This window comes from Furipterus horrens, unplaced genomic scaffold, assembly GCF_987537825.1.
Source record: "Furipterus horrens unplaced genomic scaffold, mFurHor1.1.pri manual_scaffold_10, whole genome shotgun sequence".
Classification (NCBI taxonomy): Eukaryota; Metazoa; Chordata; class Mammalia; order Chiroptera; family Furipteridae; genus Furipterus; species Furipterus horrens.
This window is the reverse complement of record NW_028327180.1, coordinates 3,292,548-3,310,295: the sequence shown is the minus strand read 5'-3', so window position 1 is coordinate 3,310,295 and position 17,748 is coordinate 3,292,548. Positions and strand designations below refer to the sequence as shown.

Here is a 17,748-nt window from a genome sequence, read left to right as displayed (position 1 = left end):
ACAGAGCCTGGGCAGGGTGATATGGAGGGTCTGCTGTTGCCCATGCAGCAGACCCCCCCTCTCTTCGCAGCTGAAGGGTCCAAGGGAAAGATGGAGTCAATACAGCTTGGCTTCAGGTGCGCCGCAGGAGTTGCCGGTGTTGACTACAACGTCAAACCGCCTTAGGGACTCCGGCTCCGGATTTTCTGTCGGGGTTTACTCCCTTAGCCTTTCCCCTGAAGAGGTATGCCGCAAGGCAGCGGAGGTTTTTTGGAATCAGAGTTTTCCTTCTCTGATGTGCCCTGACTGGAAGATCGAACCAGTGACACTTAGCTCGCAGGCCGACGCTCAATCCACTGAGCCAAACCAGCCAGGGACAAGGCTGATAAGTGATCATATAAAACATGAATCACTTTTCTTGCGGCTCTCTCCTTACAGCGCTCATTCTTGGACTGCAGTTTCAGTTACGTTATTGTTCTTCTGTGTGAGGTTGGCCAACGCCAGTCATCATCCTAGTGTTGCTCCGCTGGAAAGATGCTCCCCTGGTTTAAAGCCATTCTTGGGAGGGGAGGCTGGAACACTGCCGGACAGGCGCTTATGTCACAGGTAAGAGAAGCAAGTATTGCTCGATGATAACGCAAGAAAATAACGTCCTCATTTCTCCCAACACTGCGTCTTCCTGAGACGGCGGCCCGGTTTCCTGACACACAGCTCTGTAATCAACGTTCTTCGCGTTTCCAGTGTGAGCTTGGCGCAACTCTAATTCCGGAGCGCTGCTCCTCCGCGCCGGGACCGCGTGCTCCCGCGGGCACTCCAACACCAGGGCGCGGTCAGGACCCAGGCTGGTCTCAGCAGCCCCTGATTTTAAGCAGATGGTGAATGGCATCCGCGATCCAAGGCCCCGAGGCCCGGAGGAAGGTGGGGAGATGCGCACCGCCCGCGCTTGCCGGTGGCCTGGGAGCCGGCACGAAGCTCGGAAGGCAGAGACAGCTCCGGCCGCGCCAGAAGCGCCATCGGCCAGCTGCGAGATGCGTAACGTGGCCCCTGAACGCATGCAAACTGTTCCCGATAACGGTTCCTTTTTTGCAGCCTCTGGGTGCCCCGCTGGGGCATGGAAACGGCCACGTGCGCAGTGCACGGAAGCTTATTTAAGCGGGAAACACAGCGCACTGATGGGCCAGAACAAGGGAACCGACCCAGGCCGGCGCCCGCGCAGCCGCCTTTGCCTTCCGCCGGAGCGTGCGTGCTCTCGGGCCAGGCTGGCTTGGACACTGAGCTCCCAATCAGTGGCGACGGACAGTAACTATTGCTGTAGAAATACTCAGTTAACCGCTGAAGTGGTCGTCAACTTAAAAGGTAAAGGGGTTGCTGAGCCTTTACTTAAGACTGCTCATGCAATTGGAATGTATATTTGCCTAAGATTAAAAAGTACCATGCTAACTTTTCTTTATTACTTTCTATTAGACAAATATACATATACTCCAGAAACGCAATGAATTCTATGATGTTTATGTACATTTTTCCCATGATATGTCATGAGAATAATATTATTATATAGTATTTCATATTCACAAAACACGTTCATATATCTGGTTTTACTAAATGCACAAAATAGTTCTTAAATCCTATATGAATGTCTTCCCACACAATTCTTTGAATAAATACATAAAACAAAATGTTCTTTCTCAATAATGATACCTGTTCTAATCAATTATTTTAATTCTATATTTAAACTAAAAATTATAGATTAAAATGAAATCTTTTTAATGTATTTTATTACTTCACTGTTAAAATCATGGTAGCAAATGCATTGAGTAGGTTAGAAAACAATATGCTTACAATTAAAAATATCTTTGATTCCACAAGAGAAAAATCACCTTCAAATAATGTGACAATTTATTAATAAGTTAGGCAGAAAGACTTATTTAAATATCAAACAATCAAACCATTTAAATTTATTTATATATATGATTGACATTACAGAGGTGATGGGTTTCTTTAACTTTAAATTAAATATTCATGAATCAAAACAAATTATTGGGTTGGCCAAAAAGTTCCTTTGTTTTCTTTTTCCATAAGATGGCTCTAATAGTGCTTAGTTGTCTTTAACTTCATTCAAAAATTTTTTGTTAGACTGCATTGTGACAGCTGTCACATCAGTGTGCATTTAGAAAAACATACCAAAATTGATTAATTTTTGGACTTCTGGCCAAGATGGAGGCCTACACAGACACGCTAGGTCTTCCTTCACCACTAAGAAGCAATACAACTACCTCAGAACTAGAGACAACCAGAAGTTCCAGAAAATCGAGCTGCATGGAAGTCCAACAAAGAAAGATATAAATAAGAAATACTCACCCAGATAGGTAGGAGGGGTGGAGCCAGGGCGGAGAGGACGCAGCGTGCTGGTGGTGGCAGCAGCGGCAGCGGCAGGCTGGTGGAAACCACAGTCACATGTTTTAAAAAGTCAGGAGGGACACCTGGGCAGCACTCCCAGCACCAGACCAGACTGCGCAGCTCACAGTCCCAGCACCAGGGAAAATCAAGCCTCATTGCTTCTGACTGTGCAAACCAGTGGTGGTTGGGGTGGAGCCAGAAACTGCCAGTCTCACAGCAGAGTCCACTTGTTAAAGGGTCCCTACGGTCCTAGAACCTCCACAGACCCACCCACCCTGGGAACCCCAACTAGGGCAATAGCTAGAGAGGTGCCAGTCCCATATGAAAGTGGGAGAAGTGCCTGGAAAAGGGGCGAGTGCTGAGCAAGAGGCATTGTTCCCTCTCAGTCCCCTCCCCCACATCCAGTGCCACAACGTGGTGAAACAGGTCACCCTATACTGATGAATCCCTAAGGCTTCACCCCTTACAACGTAATAGGTATGACAGCTCTACCTAAGACACAGAGGCAAACAAACACAGGAGGCTGTCAAGATGAGACAGAGAAGTATGGCCCAAAAGAGGGAACAGATCAAGGTTCCAGTGGGAGAACTAAGCGATGAGGAGATAGCCAACCTAACAAATGAGGAGAGGGCCAACCTAACAGATGCGGAGTTCAAAACACTGGTGATAAAGATGCTCACAGGCTTGACAGATATACTTAAGTACAGCAAACACATAAGGTAAGAGGTGAAGGTTATGCTAAATGAAATGAAGAAAAATCCACATAAAGCCAAAGGTGAAGGGAAGGAAAACGGAGTTCAAATCAATGACTTACAACATAAGGAAGAAATAAATAGTTAACCAGTACAGAATGCAGAAATAAGAATTTTAAAAAATGAGAGGAGGCTTGGGAACCTCTGGGACAACTTTAAACATGCGAACATCCAAATCATAGAGGTGCCAGAAGGAGAAGAGGAAGAGCAAGAAATGGAAAGCTTATGTGAAAAAATAATGAAGGAAAACTCCCCAAATTTGGTGAAGGAAATAGACATAAAAGTCCAGGAAGCACAGAGAGTCCCAAAGAAGTTAGACCCAAAGAGAACCATACCAAGACACATCATCATTAAAATGCCAAAGGTGAAAAATGAAGAGAGAATCTTAAAAGTAGCAAGAGAAAAGCAGAGAGTTACCTTAAAAGGCGTACCCTTAAGACTATCAGCTGATTTCTCAAAAGAAACTTTGCAGGCAAGAAGGGACTGGCAAGAAGTATTCAAGGTGATGAAAAGCAAGGGCCTGCAACCAAGATAACTCTCTCCAGCAAAGCTATCATTTGGAATGGAAGGGCAGATGAAGTGCTTCCCAGACAAGGTAAAGTGAAAGGAGTTCATCATCACCAAGTCATTATTAAATGAAACGCTAAAGGGACTTAAGAAAAAGAAGATCAAAGCTATCAACATTAAATGACAACAAACACACAACTATCAACAACTAAATCTAAAAAATAAAAACAAAATCCAACTAAGAAAATGAGAATAGGAACAGAATCATAGGTATGGGGATCATTTGGAGGCTTATCAGCTGGGAGGGGGGAGGGGGAGAAATGGGGAAATGGTGCAGGGACTAAGAAGCATAATCGGTTGGTACAAAATAGACAGGGGGACGTTAAGAATAATATAGGAAAGGGTGAAGCCAAAGAACTTATATGCATGACCATGGACATGAACTAAGGGGGGTGGGATTGTTGTAGGGAAGGAGGATAAAGGGAAAAAATAGTGGGACTACTGTAACAACATAATAAAATATACTTTAAAATAAAAAAATTTTTGATGAATTTTTGTGTAGCCATTTTATATTAAAGATGGAAGAAAATATGCAAAATTTTCAGCATATTATGCTTTATTATTTCAAAAAAGTTAAAAACACAGCTGAAACACAAAAACAGATTTCTGCAGCGTATGGAGAAGGTGCTGTGACTGACCGAATGTGTCAGAAGTGGTTTGCAAAGTCTGTGCTGGGGGTTTCTCACTGGCTGACGCTCTACGGTCGGGGAAACCAGATGAAATTGATAGCAGTCAAATCAAGACATTAATTGAGAACAAAAAATGTTATATCATGTGGGATATAGCCAACATACTCAAAATATCCAAATCAATAAAGTTACTGGTGAACATGAAAAATGTGTCTTTTATTTTATGGAAAAAAACACATGAGCCTTTTGGCCAACCCAATACATTTAGGGCTATAGCTAATCATTAGATTATGATAAACTCTTCTGCTAAGCGTGTTTTCCTATAATAATTACCTTCACTTTATTATGTCTATATTTCTACATTTGTCTAAAAATAATAAACTTTCTTTGAGACAGTGACTTTGTGGCCTCCATTAGAATGCACCTCCCACGAAACCATAGGTATATATTGTACAACCCGGGAAGCAAGATATCTCTTTGCTTAAATCTGAAATATCACTTTAAAACTAATGATTTAAATGCAAACAAGCATGGAAAGGAGAACTTTCCCACAGTAGACCCAGCTGAAAAATACTCATGTTTAGAAGCATCCCACTGGAGACTTCCTATGGGATCAATTATTAGATATTAAATTTCTAAGTGCTTTTCTGCTAAAGTCAGTTATCAAAACGAATTCCTTTTTCAGCCATGGAAAAAGGGTAAACATCAGTGCTCATTGGTGTAATGTCATGCAAACCTATAACATTTAATAGTAAGAGTGCATCACGTGTTCAAATGTAGCCCCGGCTCCCCAGAGACTTATCGCACGTTAGACTCCGTTTTTACTTTTATAATAACAAATGCGGACACAATGACTGGGAAACCCGCTGGACGGAAACACCGCCGCTCGGATTTTTAACCATGTTTTACTTAAGGCTAATTTTTCATCAGTGTTAGAGGTTAATAACACTGTTATTTCCTCTATTACCTGGATTTAATAAAAGCAGTGGGGCATAACATTCTGTAAAGCTAGGCAACAGGAGGAAATGACATGAATGTTAACCTCTAACAGAACTGTAATGGCAATTACTCCAGTCTAGTTTTTAAATTAATGCCTTTGGTTGTCTCCCAAGTGACCCAAAAATAAGCTGTCTCCTCAGTGTTCTAGCAACTACCAAGATCCAAGGTCAAGGGCAAATTATACCATCAGTTTATATGCTTAGCGACATTTATGCACCATATCACCCTTTAATAAAGAAGCACATTAGGAATAAAACACCGCAATAAAGTAATAAAACTGTAATTATAAATTAGCTAAACTGAAAGTACATGTGGAACATGTTAACAAGAAATGCTGCAATACAGAGAAGTTGATCCTCCCTCTCTTATGTCAAATATAAAATCAAGTTACACACGGAGGCGGATAAATCCCCAAACTGAACACCTAAGGGAGAGAAGCAGGTGAGAGAGACAGTTTCACCTACATCTAACCCGTCCCTTTAAAGGAGCGCGTATGAAATTCCCACCGGCTAGTTCGGTCCCATTCTCTGTAAGAATTTTTTGAGTATTTTTATAGACACCCTTTAGGCATTATTGCTACCTAGTAAGCACACCGTTGCGACCCTTCGGCAGCTTTGTCTTCTTGCGGAAGACAAGCAAACGCACCTCGAGGGCTCCTCTCGGTCGGAATTCGCGCTCTGGCGGCATGGCTTGTGCTCCGAGTTCCTCCTCAGCGGGCACAGCCACCCCTGTCGCCCCTGGGAGACCAGGCCTTATTTGGGGAGACTCCTCCGCTGGGATCACGGTGCCGCACCCACGAACTAGTGACTGTTTATGGGGACAGTCATCCTCACCCCTGCGGGTCTTTCATTTCTGTAGAACGAAACTCAGGACCCCCCCCCCCACGTTAACACCCATTTTCTTAAGGCCCCAGGAGGGGAAGGTGCCAGCTGATGGAGAAGGCGTGCCCCGCTTCTCCAAAGTCGGCAGCAGCCCCTTCACCTGTGGGAAAGGCCTGTTGTCGCTGAGGGCAAAGCGAAAGCGGAATCCAGGGTTTGCTTCGCAGCGGAGGGGGCAGAGGCCACGAGCACCCCAGGCAGGGAGGGAGCCCCCCCCCCCCCCACCGGGTCTGCGAGCCTCTGCGCGTGATCTTCGTGATCTTCGCTGATTCCGCGCGTCCCTTAGCGGGCTGGTCCTGGGCGTCGGAAAAGCCTGGGGCAGCTGACGGGTCTCACTGGCGAAACAAGGACATTGCGCGTGAGTTGAACTTGGGGTCTGGCGTGCTCAGAAGGTCTCCCTGTAACTGAACGGGAGCTGCCTCTTCACTCCCTGCCATTCGGGCTTCTGGGGCCCTCACAGGAACACTGTGCTGCCGGAGGCGGGGTGGACGCGTTACTGAAATCCAGGTAAGTGCTGAATCCAGTGTGACGTTCACCAAGAGCCACGGATCTATCTCGAGCTGTGATCACGGACATGGCGCGCGAGAGACGGTGCCACCTGAGGATGGAACCGGCCGCGGCAGGTGTCCCCGACAGCGCGGGAGACGCGCACCTGAGTGCGGGGCATCGCCGGGGGACCTCGGGCGGTGGGTGTCGCCGAGGGCCTGTCTCGCCCTGGGAAGCGTCGGGGCCAGGAAGATGATGGCCTCCCAGGACAGACGCACGGTTTCCGCGTTGGCGGCGGGGCTGAAACGCTGCCCCAGGACCCCCGTCCTCTGAGCAGGGCGAACGGAGGTCCCGCGGCGCGCAGCCCGCACCGGCTCCCACTCACTGTCCCTGGACCTCCACCTGCCAGGCCCCGCGCGATCGCGGTCACGCAGCACCAAAAGGGAACAGGGACTGGGCTCATAGGGTTTCTGGATTAATAACAGGAGGTTTTCACAGGCAGCGCTCACAAGAGAAGGGACAGTTGGAAAGTATTTAAAGATAAAGTAAGAGGTTTTGATCGAGTCCACGCTAACCAAAGTTGACTTAACCTGAGGCAAAAGCTTTGGAAAATCCTGACTTAAAAAAAGAAATTACTGCATGAGCCTAAGATCACGACTGTCGCCGAAATACGTGAAAATTTCGCTCTCTATAAATATTATCCACAAGCAACATTTGTGAACCAACAACTTACTACGAAGAATTAGAGAAGACACTTGTCCAGCGGGCTTAGAACTTAAAGGCAAAATGGAAACTAATAAGACTCCAGAGAGGTTGAACTACTCACACTCATTAAGGATGGGAAATTGAGATGAAATTTTTAGTTCCCACCTGTGAGCGATTTGAAAAGCTAAATGCTCAGCAGCACTGCAACTGCCCTTCTAAACCCATTCACCAAATAAAACCACAGACCGTCACTACTGCCACGGTATGGGGTCTTCTAAGGTGGAATTTAAAGACACTGGGAAGTTAATGATGATAAATACAGTATCGCTAATAAAACCACGAGCTCGTCTTGACGCTGCTGCCCTAGGTTTTCCCATCCCGCCCAGCAGGTAAGCGAGCCCAGCAATTCCAGAACGGAAAAGCTCACAGCTGCAAAACTGCACTGTGAGACCTTATGTTTGTATGATTCTTTAAGTTTAAAAAACAAAAATAAATAAAGTGGAGAGAAGGTTTCCTTCTTGATAATCTCTCATCATCCTCTCAGTAACACTAGAGGGGGGATAGCGAGTATTTGATAGGCGAGTAAAAGGCTCCACAGACTTGCATAACTTGGGCAAACCCCCAGGACCTAAGGAGTGAGCATTTTAGAAAGAACACTGATGTCCTCCGAGGGGAACTTGAAGTAATCTTTCTGCCCTCCTAGACTGCTTCCCTCCTCGTTCATATTCTGAAGCAACTGAATGGCTTTGCCTTCTCCTTGCAGATGGTTATAGAACTCCTCCAGCATTTAAAAAAAAACGTATTATAACCTTGGGTAAAGCAAGACAGAGGAAACCTGAAGGTTGTTTGACGTCTGTTTCTGTTACACGCGGTCACCAAGGAGACAAACACACCCACAGGCCTGCTTCTGCTACCAGGAGTATCGGTGTTTTATGTCTTTCGTGGCCATATTTGATTTTTTAAGAGGCAGAAAATAAACAAAAACTCTATGTCATGTTTCCTCTGTTCATGAGAATTGTGACCTTGGCCTTGTATAAATCTATTCAAAGCTCAAGTCTGGAGAGTGGGTTTCAGGGATGTTCAAAATATAGCTGCAAACTTCTCTTGCTTTTTCTTGGTCCATTTGGTTTGATAAAACTTCACTAGTAAACAAAGTGGCCGCACACCCTCTACAAAACATCCAATAGGTTATCTTGCTTTAAACCAGACTGGAGCTTGTTTGCACAAATAATTAATGAGAGGGGTTACTGAAGGACTTCGGTCTCTTCTTTTCTTCCACTCAGACAAATTGTTTGCAATACTAGCACTAATAAATGCAAATAAAAGCAATTGACATTCTCATGTAGAACTTGCTTTATTCAGGGAGTCTAGTGCCACTGTTAAAATAGAAAAAGATGTTTCTTTTTGAAAGGTCTTGAGGGGCTTGCTTTTTGGCAATTGAAAATTCTGCTAGTGTAGATGAGGCCACACTGCCCCAGCGAGAGCTGAGCCAGAGCTCAGGGGCTTGAATACGGCGACTGCCTCCCTCAATGTGTCAAACTTGCTATTTAAAATGCAGCCCTGGATTAAGCGTCTTTCACAGTGAAGGTATGGTTGCTACTTAAATTAGTTGGTATTAACACAACACATTTCTATAGCTAGGCACATTTCAAGTTCACGGAAAGCCTTAACATCTAACATTTCAAAGTATGTTTTATGAATTTACCAGACCACCAGCCCACTTGGTGGAGACAATGGCAGTGCCCACCTTTCTGGCTGAAACCATGAGGACAGAGACAGAGGAGCTGACTCCCAGCCGTGGGGGTGACCCAGCCGGGGCCAGCCGGGCATGAAGGATTTCTGAGCGCACTCCTCCTGCAGGCCAGCAGCTTCCAGTGGGCAATGCCTGCCTTCCAGAGGGTGCACAAGCCGGTCCTCTTTTATTCATTTTTAATTTAAACAATAAGAAAGAACTAAGTTTACTAATACTTAATACGCAAATTGAAACTGGTTCAGGGCAGAGGGGTGAGGTTATATGGGAGTAAATTTCAGGCCCACACTGCACTGAGCAGGAAAATATTAATATTTACAGTAATTTGTACTGAAACGAGGAGGTGACGTGAAGGTCCTAAGTACCATAAAGAGATTGCTTGTCTCCGGGTAAAATCCTGAAAACAGTGGGAGAATGTGAAGATGAGTTACATGTTTTTCTCTTACAAAACAAAACAAAACACAACTGTTTCAGATTTCTGAACTTTTCTGTGATTAAAAGTGCCTGCTTAGCAGTGTCTAAACACACACACACCCTTAATATGTCCCAATGTAAAAGAGGCATTTTTTTAATAAGAAGTGAGAAAATGATTGTTTTGGAAAATAATTCTTGCTATCAAGATAATTTCGAAAACAGATGTTTGGCAAAATTTTCATAATTATGCAACTGTGTTACTGAAAACAACTTAAGTGTGTCAATTTTAAAACACTCATCAACATACTTTGAAAATTAAATGTTATATATTTAACAGAAATACAAAATATTTACTTTGTGTTGATGCTTTATGTAGAGTCTTTACATCTATGCTTATAAATGAGATTGGCCCATATTGCACCTTTCTAACTGATGTGTATAAACCCTTCGTGTGATTTGTGATACAGTTGAATTAACATCTACCATGTTTAGCTGTTCTAAGCATTGTATTTGTTCTTTGTTTCTTATTCCCCGCTTTTTCTGCCTTCTCCAGCATTTTATGATTCCATTTTATCTCTTCTTTTAGCATATCAAATATACTTCTTTAAAAAATGTTTTAATAGTTGACTCAGAATTTCAAATATGCATTTTTAACCAGCCCAAGTCCACCTTCAAATAACTCCATGCTCTTCGTGTGCATATAACGAGGTATCTATAAATAGAGCGGTCCCAAGCCTCCCTCTTGTCCCTAATTCACTCTCCCATTTCTCTGGCCCGAGTGCTATAACACCCCAATACAGTGTTCCCATTATTGCGTTAACCATTCTCTTTAGCGCAGTTAAAATGAGAAAATGTACCTTGATTCATTTCTTTCCCAACACACTTTCTTTCTTCGCGTTGGTCTGAGTCTCTCCCTGAAGAACTTCGTCTAACATTTCCTTCAGGGCAGGTCTGCTGGTGATCAAGTCCTTTAGCTGCTGTTCATCTGAGAAAGCCTATATTTCTCCTTTACTTTTCAAGAATAATTTTGCTGGATGTAAAATTATATATCAGGTTTTTTCTTTCAAAAGTTTTAATATTTCCCTCCACTCTCTTCTTATTTGCATTGGGTCTGACGAGACCACTGTAATTCTTCCCTTGCTCATCCACATGCAAGGTGTACTTTTTCCTCTGGCTTCTTTCAAGATTTTCTCTTTGTCTTTGGTTTTCTGCAGCATGGATATGATATGCCTAGGTGTCGTTTCTTGGTTGTTGGTTTTGGGGGCTGGGGGTGGTATTTATCTTTCTTGATGTTCTCTGAGCTGCTGGATCTGTGGTTTTAGCCTCTGTGATTAATTTTGAAAAGTTCTCGGCCATAATTACTTCATACAACAGAGTTCTGCTGTTTCCTCTTTCTTCTCTTTTGGTATTTTAATTATGCATATGTTACATTTTTTGCTGTTGTCTCATAGTTCCTAGATATTCAAAGGTTTTATTTTTAATTCTGTCTTTCCATTACCTTTCAATTTGATAAGTTTCTACTGACCTATCTTCAGTCTCACTAGCTCTGTCCTCTGGCCAATCTACTGAAGTGCCTGAAACACACGCTTCATTTCTGTCTTTGATTTCTAGCATTTCTTCTTTATTCTTTCTTATAGTTTCCATCTCTCTGCTTTCATTACTCATCTGTTCTTGCATGTTGCCTACTTTTTCCTTTAGGGCCTTTAACTTATTAATCATGGTTATTTTAAATTATGATCATTCCTACATGTGTGTCATCCAGGTCTGACACTGATTCTTGCCTTATGTTTTCCTTGCTTTCTGGCACTTTGTACTTTCTTTAAAGCCAGACATGTTGTACTAATGTTTGCTATAAATGTAGGTATTCAGTTCCCCTAGTATTCTTGTTTTTATCTTTTCTGTTGATTGTGGCTTCCCTAAGCACTCTTCCTCAGAGACAGTCTGCATTGTACAGCTCTTTCTGTTACAACCCACTCTTACTGCGTCGCGGCCTTGTTGGTGTGCTGACGGAGTGTGGCAGAAGGAAAGCATTCTGCAACCTTGTGAGCGAATGTCAGTCTGTAGTAATCCTGGCTCTCTGGGCTGTGGCCTTCACGGGGGCCTCCCCACAATATAACTTTTCCCCCTCGGGTGAGACCCGGGGGCTAGCTGGAGTGAGAACACCCTTCCCCAGCTGGATGAGGCTCTGCTGGTCTTTCTTCCGCAAGCCTTCAACTTTATTATGGAGAACTATCTGAGACTATTTCAGAATGATTCCTCCTCCCCTTCCATGCCAAAGCCACAAGGAGTTCTTTCTTGGATCTTCGCTGTGAGAATCTGGTGGTTCCTATAGTTTAGAGCTCTTGGGTGATTCCCACAGTTCAGAGCTCTGCAGCCCCCCCAAGTTCTCATGCTGGTCCATACTCAGCCTCCAGCACTTCCTCACAATGAACATCGAACTGTCCCTATCAGAGGTGGCACCAGCAGTGGCCCTCCAGGTAAGAGAACCTCAGCTATGACTCTGGACTTGCCCCTCTCACAAAAATCATGGGTATTAGTTTGCCCGGCAACCTCTGCTCTCTGATGGGTCCAAGAAAAGTCATCGGTTTTAAATGTGTTTAGATTCACTATTGTAAGGACAGGTGTGACAGCGTCCAAGCTCTCTGAATATTAGGACTGACCATAAAAAAAGAAAGAAATCCTACCATTTGTGACCGCACGGACGGACCAAGAGGCTGTTACGCTCTGTGAAACAAGTACGACAGACAAAGACAAGTCCCAAGTGCTCTCGCTTACATGTGGGATCTAAAGACCAAAGTAAGTGAACAGAATGGAAGCAGACACAGACTGCAGACTGGCAGTTGTCAGGGGAGGACAGCCGGAGAGCAAAAAAGGTGACGGGATTGGGGCGTGCAGATTGGTAGCTACAGGCATGGGGATGTAGGCAAAGCATAGGAAGCACAGTCAATAACATTGTAGTTACTATGTGTGGTGTCAGGTGCATACTTGAAATATCTGGTCAAGTATATGACTCTCTGGCCACTACAGGATTGTCCGACCACCATGTTGTACACCTGAAACTAATAAGAAAAAATAATAGTAAATGTAAACTTTAGTGGAAAAATTTAAAAACCTGAAATCAAAAGTCCTATTTTTAATTTTCCATTTAGTTGACCATTCTTTCCATCACATGACCTGCTCTCACCCATTATCCGTGCATCAGTCCACCTGGCTTTAACATGCCACAGAGTCAGAGCACATTCAAGTCCTTTTCTCTTAATGGGGAACAGAACTGGCCACAGATGTCAAGCCTATGGAGGTTTTCTTTTTTAAATAAAAAGCCATGTCTAGAAAGCAGGGACCACCATGAACAGAGCACTTGGCCCTGCAAGCCAAAGAAAGAAGAGCATTGTCTTTAAAAAAAATTTTAAAAAAGTTTCCCACCTGAGCCTAAGACAGTCACTTAGGCTGACGTATGAGCAGGGAAGTGGGGGCAAGGGCAGAGGGGGCGGGTTTCCTCAGGCCTATCCCCTGTGCCCTGCGTGCCGCCCCTGCAGTGCGCTTCGGGGAGAAGGGCGTGTCTCACAAACTCGTAATATGGATGTTCCCAAAATACCTCCCTGGGGGCCACGGCACTCACCCCGCCAAGGAGCGGCGCCTGGCAACCAGTTGTCCTTCCGGGACTCTAAAGGCTGTTCGTTTTACTGACATTTCAAATGCATGAAGACACGGAGGACCAAACTCGTATCGATTCCTCATATGAATATGTGGCATTAATTATCGCTGCTGCTGCGGGGAAGGATATGTTTATAACATTACGCAGAGCAGATCTTTGTTTCCAGTTAAGGATGTCTGCATTTGGTAGGAAACTACTGTGTCAGTTAATTGGCCTGGTCTCAGATGACGCCTTCCTGCCACCATCGACCTTTTTCTCCATGGCTTGCGTTTCAGAAATATTTGCCATTACCATGCTGGCAGAAAGTTGGCTTTAATATGGCACAATGTTAAAGGTTAGGATGATCGGATTGTAAGTGACTCTCTGAGTCAGATTGCATTTGAAAACAAAGGAAACTTCTAATAGATGCTATTACCCCCTATAAGACACAATGAACAAGTAACTACATATTAGCTGGCATACCTACAAGGATTACGTGATGATAATATTAATATTATTAGTAATAAAGTGGTATTTTCAGACCTGCACTGAGATGAAAGACCTCTGACTCCGGTTATCTTCACAACCATTTGTAATCAGATATTTTTGTGAGAAGCAGAGATCACCTGCTTCTTACACAGCAGCCTTACATAGTAAATGATTCCCTAGAGTGCTTTCCAGATTTGAAAGGAAACGCTCTGCTATTTCTAAGTCAGGTGAGTAATCACGTACTGTGGAATTTACCATAAACTTCTCAATCCATGCGGTGGGATCGATGACTGGAATGCCGACCTTCAGCGCCAGACCCTGGAAAGATTAACATAAAAAGGAGGTTTTAAAGCATTACCTTCCTTCATTAGAATCAGCCCGAGAGAACATGGGTAGGAAGATGTGAGAACTGGCTAAGAGCACGTATGTTTTGTGCCATATATTTTTGGACTCTTGTTCCAATGCTTCCACTTGCTCATTGTGTGTCGCAGATCAGGTCTCTTAGCTCTCTGAGCCTCATCAGAGAAAACTCTATGTCCTCACCTTTAAAATGAATTTAACAGTATCTCCCGTGTGGGTGGTGGTGAGAATTATGGGAAATAATGTGTAAAAAAACAAAAGTTCAGGATAAATCCAGCATGAAGCAAATCTTCAATAGCTGTCTCGGCGATCGGACTCATGTCCTTTTCTTCTTTCCTTCCTTTTAACCCAACTAATAAAAATATTTCCAACCTGCTGGTAAAAAAATACGGTGTAAAATTCACCATGGGGCTGCACTTATTTAGAAATGCTCAGAGACACCACTAGTTTGTTTGGTGTGTCGGGGGACACAGTCAACGTCAGACATGGTTGATGCGTGATCACGGTTTTAAAAGGGAAACAGAGCAGACGCACATTCCATCAATGAACACAGGAGTGACAGTGATGAGCAAAGTGATGCGCAGTCGGCAGGAGCCAGAATCATGCTGGTGGCGGGGAGGTCCCTGGATGTTAGAGAAGTTGTCTTGGAAGAGGTGACCCCTCCACTGTAATTTGAGGGGAGAAGGGAAGCAATGAAACAGAGGAGAGACATTATCCAGAGAAAACCTTTAGTTTGGCCGAGGGCATAAAGGTCAAATGGGACACGGCTCTAAAACGGGGACACACCCGCCCAGGCAGGTGTTCAAGACTCATTGTGCCTGCTGATTCCCCAGAACTCAAGCGGCCAGCCCGCCCCCGCCTGAGCCGGAGGTAATCCACGCTGCAGGCTGTCCTACTCCCCGAACCCTCCCCACGCCCCCAAACGGTGCCCTTCTGCATTTGAGCGCTGTGACATTCTCTTTTCTATTTTTAAAGTGGACTCTGCTCATCTGGCAGTATAACATTTACTAACGTAAGTGTATTTATGAAGTACAAAGCCGACATTATCCAAAAGAGTGGTAATAAAAATGTCAGCAAGTTTTCCTAGAGCTATCCCAGAATCCACAGAATAAACACAACCGGTAAGCAAAAAATAAAAACTGGACACTGATATTGAAGAATAGCACAGGGTCCAAAGTGACCGCGTTCTTACTACAAAGTGTATACATCTACACGTAAAATAGTGTTTCTGAGGGCCTGGGTTACAGTTGAATTTAATTTTCTCTTCTTTCTTGTCTATGTTTTTTAGTTTTATTCAATTAACATCTCATCACTTATATAACAAAATCTTCTAAACTAGTACTAATAGCAATGAACAGAGAAGTCCTCTTGCCCTCTCTCTTGCAGCTCAGAATATACAGCACTGGTGGGGAGAGGGGGTGACAACACAGATTCAGCACCTTAGAATTTTTTAAAATCAGTAAGCACTAAACTAATTCAAGTAAAATTAAATTGCATTTTACGCATTCAGTATAAACAGCTACGTCAAAAACAAGTCACCATGTTTAGAAGAAAGAGCAGTATATTCACGCCTGACTTTCTGTTCAATTTCTCGGTGCTCTTGGGCGAGTCACAGTTAACGGCCACCATGTTCGCAGAACGAGCTGGGGGGCGGAGGGAGCAGGCGAGTCCCGAAAGGCCTTCCAGAGCCCGTGCCCGCGGAGGACGCCCTGGCCCCCGAGTCACGCCCTGGGCTTCCTCCCGCCAGAGCAGGCCCGTCGCGGGCTTCAGCAGCGGTGCGCACGGTCCCCTGGGCAAGGGCTGTGTCTGGCATAAACACTGACCCTTCAGGTAAGTCTCCTTCACGAAATAAAAGCTCAAAAGTATTTGGTAATAAATCATTCTTCTTGCTACACTATTCATATTTCGGCGACCGCAGGAAACCTGTCCCAAGATACTCCCCCAGATGTGATTGGCATGTCTGCACGAAGGCGCCAGCCAGTCTGGTCTAAGCCAGGGCGAGCGTGGAAACTACTTACAAGAGGACACAGCGCAGGGCTGTGCGTCAGGCGTCCCCGTGCAGGTCCCCACCCGCGGGCGCCTGGACCCCCCCGAGAGCGCCCGACGGCACCCTGCCGCTGCCCTGTCCGAGCGCGGAGACGCCTCGCGCCCTGGGCCCGTGGGCTCCAGCTCTCCGGTCGCGCCTTCACTGTGTCCTTCAGAGGAGCATGGCATTGCTTCGGAAATGTCGCCAGCTTCAGAAGCAGCCCGAGGAGGTGCGCTGCTTACCACGCTCAGGGAGCACCTCTGTCCGCGCCTTCGGGGTTCGGGGAGCCTGCGTGACGCAAAGTCAGAAAACCACTGGGGACAGCTCAGCCGGCCGGGGCGGGGCAAGGTCGGAGTGACAGGGGGGGGACGAGAGAAGGAAGAGCCATCCCCCCGCTAAGATGCAGCAAATCACGTTCCCGGTGGCTTCTCCGTCGTGTGCATTTATAGATTTAATTTTGCCTTGGTAAACCAAAAATATGATATACGGTTTAATTAGTAAAATTGATCACAACTTTCAAGACTCAGTGCGGTGACTGTTTTGCAGTTTATATAAATATTGAATCATTGTGTTGTAAACCTGTAACTAAAATAATGTTACACACCAATTATACCTCGATTAAAAAGAAAAACTTTCAGTTTTCTAGTTACCGTGGAGTAGTACATGGTAAAACATTGAGTAAAACTAAAGATACTTACTCAGCCATCATCATTTTTACTTTCGAACATAAGGATCAGAGAGAGATCGACTATTAGAATGAAGGCAGCAGATTATTTTAGGGGGAAAGGTACACATTGACACGGAGAAAAGTCTGTGAAGGCGGCTGTAAATGTTTTCTGGGGCTCCTGGTATAAAAATCATGGTCAGAGCTCATGAGTCCCTTAAATACCGCGCACTATGTCACAATGGACTTCGGTTTCTGTTCCTTCCGTGGTCTTACCCCAATCAGTTACGTGAATCAAACCAGCAACGTCCGAGAAGTATCCGCTGTTTAATTCTTAGCTGTGTATAGAGACACCAGATATTGTACATGTGTATGAATGTTTTCTTTTTCAAGGATGCCATCATTTATAAACTCCAGTGAATGTTTTTAATTGTGGCTGTGTAAAAAATACACAACGATATCTCTCACAAAAGCCTCTTCTGAGAGATAAGCTATGGTGGTTGCATTATGCTGCGTATATGTATATGTTATGTGGTACATGCGAGAATATAAAATGTCATGACGTAAAACAGACCCCGAGCAGTCAGCTTGGAAGTGTATTTCACCTGCGATGCACGGAACTGGGAGAGGACCACTGGTCCGGGGACGTCCAGTTAAGCTGCCGCCTTGTGCGCGAACATCGCCAGTTACCCCTGGAAGTGGTGATTCCTCCTCTGCGCTCCCTCAAAATCCTATTGTCATCTCTGGTCTTCCTGTTCTAACTCCTGTGTCATGTATGGCAGGATTTAGTTTGGATAATTTGGTTTTCATCTAGACTGTAAACTCACTGAGGGGAAAGGATGATATCTGTAAACCCCACTCACACATACCCACGTTGTTTATCATATTGGAATCATATAATACATGTCTGCTGGATGAACTCGTATCTTCTGTTTCCCTGGGCAGCTCTGCAGTCACAAGAGCAATGGCCTTTATAACTTTTATTTATTCTGATTGTCTTCCCAAATGGAACATCCTCG

General features: G+C 44.7%; 1 long non-coding RNA gene across 2 annotated transcripts in view; it reads right to left on the bottom strand.

The window, feature by feature from the left end:
- Nucleotides 1-367: 367 nt before the first annotated feature.
- Nucleotides 368-17,748, bottom strand: part of LOC149999192 (uncharacterized) — a 100,872-nt gene continuing 83,491 nt past the window's right edge. The window contains exons 3-6 of one of the 2 annotated variants that reach the window (XR_016513386.1): nt 13,935-13,997; nt 12,542-12,615; nt 2,338-2,413; nt 368-837 (exon numbers count right to left, since the gene is read on the bottom strand). This is a non-coding gene — a long non-coding RNA (uncharacterized LOC149999192). Of the gene's footprint in view, nt 838-2,032; nt 2,414-12,541; nt 12,616-13,934; nt 13,998-17,748 lie in introns of those variants that run through there. The other variant, XR_016513385.1, reaches the window with a different exon arrangement.